This window comes from Corvus kubaryi, unplaced genomic scaffold, assembly GCF_017639235.1.
Source record: "Corvus kubaryi isolate FWS band 111438036 unplaced genomic scaffold, C.kubaryi_AGA036_p1.0 69, whole genome shotgun sequence".
In the NCBI taxonomy this organism is placed as follows: domain Eukaryota; kingdom Metazoa; phylum Chordata; class Aves; order Passeriformes; family Corvidae; genus Corvus; species Corvus kubaryi.
Window position 1 is genome coordinate 3,579,954 of NW_024582057.1, and position 8,687 is coordinate 3,588,640.

The following is an 8,687-nucleotide window of genomic DNA, read 5'->3' on the forward strand; positions in this document are numbered from 1 at the left end:
CTTTTGCCCCCCTATTAGTTGTTGAGAAGTGGTAACCTAAATGTAGAACAAATGAAGTGTACTATCACTAGGGGATTTCCAAAAGAGCATTATACTAGTGACTGTAAAAGCTGCATGTGGCAGACTGAAAAAAAACACAAATCCCCTTGTTTTATGCTGTTACAGCTTTGACAGGGCCCCCTCTTGGGATGGTTGCTCCCAAGATGCATTAATTCTAGCACTTAAGCTCCCATGTTCAGTGGAATAGAGGCATGAACTGACCTTTCCAGAAGGAAAAGGTTAATGTTGAAAAACACTGATTTCAGCAATCTGCCTTCTGAAGGTAACCCCAGAGTTTATGGTTTGCTTAACTACACAGTGTTGCTGTTCCCTTGAAAAATAACTTCCTTTCTGAAGTGATCTATGTAGCTGAACCAGTGTTCCCACTCATAAACTGAATTTTAATTGCCTGCTATCTCTCTCGTATGTCTTTGTCACCTGAGAGCATGGAGCAGATGTTTAGATGCATCTGCATCTTAGGTGCTGCTGAGGTGGCAGCCAGAGAGATGTTCTCGTAAAATCTTCGCGGTAGTTCTTGCCTACGGTCATTCTGGGAGGGGCCTCACAACAGTGCAGCTGCTTCAGGAGATGACTATCGTCAGCGGGATAATGGGATGTCCTTATCCACTCGACATCAGTTGTTTAAGTTACTCCAATTACATAACAGCGATGGTAATCAGACAACCGTGTCACATCAAGAACGTTAATTGGGGTTTGAGTAGTAAATCTGAGAAAAGGAGAACTTGGGTTCAGTATTAGGATCAATTCTTTCAGGGAATCTATGGAGTAGAAAAGTTTCACTGGAGAAACCATGGAAACTTCATCGCTTCAGTTACCTGAAGTGACTAGACAGGGCTCTGGAGCAACATAGAAATTTATTTTCCATTGACAATTCAGAAGCATCAGATGCATTATCTTACCTAGCAGCTGGTGTCTCTGCTTGATATCCTCTGAATCTGTTTTTTCCAGGAAGCTTGACAGCCACCTATGAGGAAAGTGGACTTTGTGACACATGAAAGAGACCCCTGGGCCTTGAAGCTACTATGTGGCAGGGAAATACTTCATGTCTGCCAAAAGCCTTGGAAGTGCCTCTCATGGCTGCTCTGTTGTTCTGCATAAAGCAAGACGTGTATTTGCATGTCCTCCTGCTCTGGCTCCAGGTAATCCAGCCTCCTTCTTTCCAAATGGGAGTATAATGGACATATGTGGTATGGGTGAAGTACAGACCACTACACCAGTTCCACAAGTTCAGCTGAAATGCCAATACAAGGGTGTTTCATCAAGTGATTGTGGTGCTCTAGGGCTATAAAGATCATTGCTCCATTCATTGCTTTGCCTTGTCTTGCTTTAAATGAATGGCACTAATGATGCTTCCAACCCCTCCCATCAGGAGGTTATTTTGCAGTTTCATGGAGTGCCAGGACGCCCCTCCTGATACTGTCTGACTTACATTTTTCATTGTTCAACTCCATCCAATTAATTTTACTTAAAAAAAAAATCTTTTACAGTTTTGTATTTTTACATGCTCTGAATATTTTTAGGTAGTTCTCATAGTCCCCAAGTAGCCATTACTGAGAAATACTTTGTTTTCCTTCTTGGAAACTACATGCTGCATTTAATTGTAAGCTTGTGATTGCCATGAAGAGAATAAAAAGTCATTTAAGTCAGAACTGATTGGAAATTATAGTCATGGGACAAGAAACCAACAGGAACAGTAGGCCAAATCCAGTAAAGTTTTTAGGTCATTAGTTTTCCATGAAATAACTGCTGGCCTTGTTATGATACTGGGACTCTATCAGAGAGCTAAAACCCTACATTAAGAGACTTTGTTGCTTTGTTGGATACAAGACTTTCTATTTCCAAATATTGAAAGTATTTTTATTTTATGAAAATATGTCAGAGCAGGAAGCCCTGACTGTGGCATACATGAGGACAGACATTTTCACTCAGGGCTCTGGGGGATCACAGCTACATATCATGGGGTGGAGGCTGGTGCTGTACCTATTTTCTTGTTGGTCGATCAATGACCTTATAGAAAGTTTTAAAAAGCTTTGGCAACAAACTGAGGAGACAGAAGGCAAAAGGGTGCCCTGATCTGCCCAGGCCTATGGTAGTACAGGGAAGGAGGACTTTCACAGAAGACGCCTTTCAACAAGAAGTAACACTGGTTAGCCCAATGTTTTATTTCTTATGTGAGTGTAGTAGCATTGTCACAGCAGACATGTCTATACCACCATCTCTGTTAAAAGACTTTATTATATGCCTAGGAAATTGAGGAGGTAAAAATCTCCTTTTTGAAGCTGCTAAAAGGCAAATTTCCAGCCTGAACAGAAGACAAGTGGCAACCTGGCTTGCAAACCAAGCGTCTAACAGCTTGGACAAAGTGCAAAGAAAGCATTTCAAAAGGAATAAAATGGTGTGGCACCACACAATGGCAGGAGGGCTTGGTGGTGTGCAAGCGTTTTCCAAACACTATGATAGTGTGAAGTGCATCCTAACACTGATAGAAATATTATCCAAGGCAGACTGAGCCATTGGTCTAGAAGGCAAAAGGGGTTCTGAAATAACCAGAGTCTTCAAAGTAGTTTTTAGGAGAGGGTGCATGCCTCAAAAATTACAGACTTTAAAGTACTTTAAACCAACCTTTAAAAAAGCTGGAAAAACAGTATAATGTTCATGATTGTATTATCTGCGATGTTAATTCTCATATCCATCTGTCCAATGCTCCTGTATTACTATTCCTGCACAGGCAGGATCCATCATCCCTTGTACTATATGCAAAACATCTAACTAGCTAAACAATATCTAACACTGCACTGTGTGACTGTTTCTGCTTCTGCAGGAACAGTTTATACTGGCATCTTATCTATCAGTTTGGTCTGTTTTGCAGCAGAAACCACCTGAAGGATTTTCTGAATGGTCAGATCCTCCTCCTATAGCGCTAATCAACACAGCAATGCACAGATTTTGCCTTTGGAGAGATGTTCAAATCAGGAGATCCTATGGAAAATCTTCAGGACTGTTTGAAATTCCCATCTGTGGAGCTCTTGTGTCGAGCAGTCAAGTGCTTGTTTGTGCTGCTGTCCAGAAGTTCAGACAATGACCTATTTGACTGCCAGTCGACACCGCGTTAGTCGGCTGTCTCTCCATTCCAGAGAGACTGGGGAGCTCCCGACCCAGCCTGGCCTGACTCTTTCAGGAGCCAGGGAGCTGAGGGATGATGCTGCCTGACTGGTGGTGCTGGGACTGACCAGCTCTGCCATACACTGGAAGTTGTAATGAGAGGCAGGAAGGTCAGCAGCATGGTCACACACCCCTGCGGCCAAAGAGGCCAGCGTGCTGCCCCATTCCTCCCAGGGCAGAGCGGCTCTAGCCAGCAGGATCTGGGGAGAACCAGGTTTCCTCTCACCCATGTCCAGGCCAGCACAGTCATCACACTCACATGTGGCTGCAGTGTTGCTCCAAGTGAAGCAATGTTGGTGCATGCCTTTGGGAGCACAGGAAAAACAGAGGACCAAGTGTCATAGCCTGGGAAAGCAAATAGGTTGATGGCCACATCAGCCAGGGCAGGCAGTGATGCAAGGGAAGCTGTCAAGGACAGAGTGACCCAAGTGCAGAGATGCAGAGTGCCTGGCAGAGGTCCCTGAGCTGACCCCAATTGTGTGCCAAGGGACCTTGCTCCCAGAGCCACCAGTGCGGTGAAGGGCCTGGGCATAGTCCCAGGGGTGTCCTCTAGTGCATGGAGGACCACGTGGGCAGTGCTGACAGAAGCATTTTTTCCCTCTCCCTCTTTGCAAGGTCTTCAGAAATCTGGCCAAACCAGGACCAAAAGTACCTCAGGGCTCTTAATGTCTTTTGGGTACATTTTTATGGTTTATTGGCAATATTTTTGTTACTCCTGGAGATCAGCCTTAGGGAGATTCTTCTGTTTGACTGTCCTGTGTAATTCCTTGCAGGCCAAACTGCGTTTTAAAAAATGGATGTCATTTCAAGGGTTGCTGTTTAAAAGACATTTTTTTTTTCCTATCTATTTTTTTTTTCTGTAAAGATTCCTGTTTTGCAAAGCCCTTTTCTATTTGACATTTTCACAAAAATAAAATTTTCATGAGAAATGTTCATTTCAATGAGCCTGGTCAGATGACACAAGCTTTCCATCAAATGCAGTAATTTTAAGACAAGATGGAGAAATGTGGAGAAGAACAACACGTGAAGATTCAAAACAATAAATTAGAAACACGAAATATTTTGTTCTCAAAACCAGCCAATTATTTTAAAAGAAATCTATACTTGGTTTGTTCCTTTTATTTTAATGAACATGTGACAATTGTGGTTTTATCCTCTTTTCAGGTCCTCTAATAACCAAGATTGGCAGTGTACTGGAAAGGGTATGCCCCTGCTTCTTGCACTTCCTCCTGTTTGGCTTTTCAAGCCCTGAAGCACAGTAATTTAGATACCTGCCTTCCATGGTCACTGCTGCAATGCCTCTAATCCCAGCCATAGTTTAAAGTGCTTTAGTATCTTTCTTGGTGCTATTACAAATTCCTGGAGACACACACATACTAGAAGCTTGTGGGTAAAGGAAGACGTGCCTGATTTTCCTGCAATTTGACTCTTTCAAACAAGAGAACATTTTAAATTAGAAACCTCAAGAAAATTATGATGTGGCACTTCAGGACATGCGAAAGATACCAAACAATGCTTATTTTAGGAACCTGCGTAGCCCAGGCACTGAGATCCAGGAAATATTATGCTGCTGCATTTGGATGTTGTGGTTTCGTCCTCTTTGCTGTCTCTACTTTAACATTTTGATTTCTTACTGCTGTTACCAAAATGACATCAGGACTTCTTCATCCAAACCAGCATTTCTAACTATGTAAGCTATACAGAAAGGATACTGTGCCAAGTGCTGGCAGTATCCCAAGGTTTTCTGCTATGTCAGGACATCAGCCCTCTTCTTGAAAAGACCTAAAATTAAATGCATTTCCTCATTATTAACTTAGTTCTATGAGAGCTGGCAGCACAGACCAGCGTGATCTTTCTGTATTAGACATTTCAACATTTTTGTGATCTTTTCTTTGGGTGCTGCAAGGTGCATTTTGCTTTGCTCTGATTCTTGTGCTTAAAACCTGTTTCTGTAACTGAGTGTATTTGAAACATTTTTCCTTCTTTCAGTTTCTTTGGTCTGGCAGTGAACAAGCAGATGTTTTGTGTCACTGGATAAACTTAAATAGTATTTTATTGTCAGAATTTAAATACAAATGCCCGAAACACAAAAGGAAAAAAGTATTTTACTTTTTTGAGCAGAATTAGAAAGAATGCAACAAATATGAATCCTTCTGCATTAATGGGATTTAACACAAATATGATTGGTTTCAGGTGGTCAAATGATAATACAGAATGGAAATCCTGTATAATGGCACAAGTTACTTGGAACAATTTCTTTGCTGGGCCTTTACATATTTTTTAGGTGGTTGTTCCGATGGAAAACATGGTCTTTCTACTCATGTAAGCATCTTCCCAGCAGATACATTCTTGCTTCAATGGCAATAACGACTTCTTCCTATTCCAGTCTCCGGAACTCTTAAGTGTATTATTTTCCCACAAGATCGGTGAGTTAAATTGCCTGCCATGACACATCTGAAAATTGTTCCATTCCCAAAGAACACAAGTGAAGCACTTCTCACAGAAGTAGCAAACCTTTAAGGGTACTTGAAGTTGCATCTTTTGGACCACTACTTATGGAAAAATTGTTCCAGGGATTTCTGCTGTTTAATTTTGAGTATTTTTTAGTTAGTTTTCATTTATTTTTGTCTTGCCTCTTTGGATAAATTGCTGACATTTCTCCAGGACTGACCAGTACTATGTTGAACACCATATGCAACCAGCCTTTTTTTAAAAACTTAAAATATGACCATCAGGAGCTCAGACAATGAAAAACTGTATTTCTCTCAGCTTTTCTAATTAATTACATAATGGACAGATTGAATGAGTAAACTGTCTGAAGTGGCTGTTATGTGTTTTCCTGGGGCTTCTTTTAGTAATGGCTGAGAAAAACTTATGTAACTACCAAAAAAAAAAAAAAAAAGAAGGGGAGTGGAAAAAACCTTAAAGCATTTGAATTGCAATTTATTAACTGCTTCACCAGAAGCAATAGTGACTCATACTTTCATTTCTTTTACAGGAGATAAATCTGAGGTGGTTTGGCTGAGGCACAACTCTTCCCTGGGGGAAAAAAGGCCAAAAGCCAATTCACAGAAAGACAGGTTGAATACTAAAACTCAAGATGACAATCTGACAGCCACTTGGCATCTGCTCTCAGATGCCAGCCAGCTGGCTTCTCACAACAGTATATGCACCAGCAGCATTGTTAGGAAGAGCTTGCTGAGAAAGCCAAGGCAGTCCCTGCTTCGATGCAACACCTCCTGTGAGGCTCCTCTTGCGCAGCGCCCAGTGGGTTGGTGCGTCACAGCTGCGCTGCTCCGGCACTGCTGTCTTTCCCCACAATATGTGCATCCCCCAGCATCCATAAACAATTAGCAAATTACTGATGGGGGCTAATCAGTAATAACCACCTGATTTTCTGAGCTCCATCCTGCTAATATACAAGAGTATTTAGCTTTATGCTAAGGCAGGACCAACCATTTGACTCCAAGGACAATGTGACTGTTGGGTGAAGGCTTCAGAATGTTGGCTCTGTGGACTTGGAATTGCTTTTGTTTATGCAGTGCCTTGCAGGAGATGAACCCATCTATCATTTTGATTCCTAGTGGCAGCATGGCTTTGATTAGATATTGTGTTGGGAGACAGCAAAAGATTCCATCCTTGTTCTGCTCTAGAACAGGTTGAAAAACCTGTCGGTTGAAAAAACAGTTGTCATACAAAGCTGTCATGCTCTGCTCTTTCAGGGGGACACCTCACAGCCCTGTTCTCAGGCCCCAGTTGATGCCATGATGATTTTTTGCCTTTTCTTTTATACCCCTTTTATACCCTTTTACAACTTCTGTATTCTTAGTGCTTTTTGCCTACGTTCTTGGACTTGTTTGTTAAGCTAGGAGACTAAACATTTTAGAAGCTTTGTAGGTAGGGGTTAGTGTGCCCCAGACCCCAAGTCCTCTCTAGAACATACTTTGTAAACTAAGATAGAACCACCCAGGGGAAGGTTCCTCGGGGAGGGGGGCTCACTCGAGCCTCTCATTGGAGAATCTTTGATAGATATGCTAATTAGTAAAACCTATAATGTTATACCAGATCTTTTGTGGGGTGTGCACTGCAGTGTGCATTGGGGTGCATTCCACCTGGATATAGTGCACCTAAGGATCCTTAAAGAAATACCAAGGGAAAATCCCTTTTTCCATTCTCACCATGTTTGACTCTGGATTTTAAGACCAGGAAAGGCATCACAGTGACTACAGTGCTGAAAATGTGCTGGTGCTGGTGATGTGTACTTCACTCAATGCATAAGCCATTTTTCCCAGTAGGGATAAAAATATTAGCCGGGAGAAATGCTTGTGTCTGTAAACAAGGACCACACTGCATCAAGAATGGACCTGAGGAGCTGCTAAAGGTGCATCAACTTCAGGTCTTCTTCTCTGCCCTGTCTGCACCAGCTTTTTCAAGTGCTCCTGTTTTTGGCTCTGAGAATCCCGGTTCTATCTCTGGTTTACTGATAGCTGTCACAGACACCCAATCCATCATCTTAAGTATTTGTATGATCATGAATTCAATGCAGAACACTGAGAGCTTTCCACTTCTGGCAATTAACTTGAGATAAATAAAAGTGGTGAGAGGAGGCATTAAGTTACCCACCTGCAGAAGACTGGCTCTGTGCTGAGTGCTCTTGACAGATGAGTGCATCTGAGGAAGTGCTAATTGCAATGTATTCCTTAATGGTTTTTTGTTGATGCACAAAAGATTGAGAAAATGGGAAGAAAATGAAAATGCCTCAGTCTTTGAGTCACAGTGGAAAATACACAGGACTTGGACTTGCAGAGAAAGAATATGCTAAGGACAGGGGAACAAGCAGAGGACTGATGCCATGAATAGAAATCTCCGTCTGTGCTCTGGCCACGGTCCAGGCTGTATGACATAGTTTACCTGATACGGTGCCCATTTGGATCATTTATATAACATCATAGGTGCTATGAATAATGCAGGAAGATGCTCTGTGTGACCCGAGAGTCTCATGTTGAGAGTGAGACAGACACAATACAAAGATTCATTTTTGGTGCATACACAGGAAAGAGCAGCCCTGGATCAGATGAGGAACAAAGCTCAGGTAAAGAAGCAAATGCTGATCTTGGCCATGAAAATGGCGTTAGAAAAGACAAAGAATTGCTAGGTGGAGACAAAGTGCTGTGAAGTAATGGAGTCAAGGGTGAGGGCTGAGAGTGGGACAGAAAGAAGAGTGAGATTAGACAGAGCTATGTGTCTCTAGGAAATGAAGTTACAAAGACTGTGAACTTGGAAGAAAACAGGAAACTGGGTTATAGGGGTAGTGGACTGTAATATACATATATAGTATGTAGCTGGTTAAGCAGAAAATCTGACTTGGTATACAATATCTTCAAAGGCGTGGGCAAAAAACAAACACAGGATAAAGGCAAAAGTGTCTGGAATAGATTCAATGAGTGCAGTGAATGCCTGACATG

At 42.0% G+C, this 8,687-nt stretch overlaps 1 long non-coding RNA gene across 1 annotated transcript in view; it reads left to right on the forward strand.

The window, feature by feature from the left end:
- Window positions 1–7,031, forward strand: part of LOC121674679 — a 30,355-nt gene extending 23,324 nt beyond the window's left edge. Inside the window, exons 3-4 of the long non-coding RNA XR_006019775.1 lie at window positions 1,009–1,199; window positions 2,930–7,031. This is a non-coding gene — a long non-coding RNA (uncharacterized LOC121674679). The remainder of the gene's footprint in view (window positions 1–1,008; window positions 1,200–2,929) is intronic.
- Window positions 7,032–8,687: the final 1,656 nt, after the last annotated feature.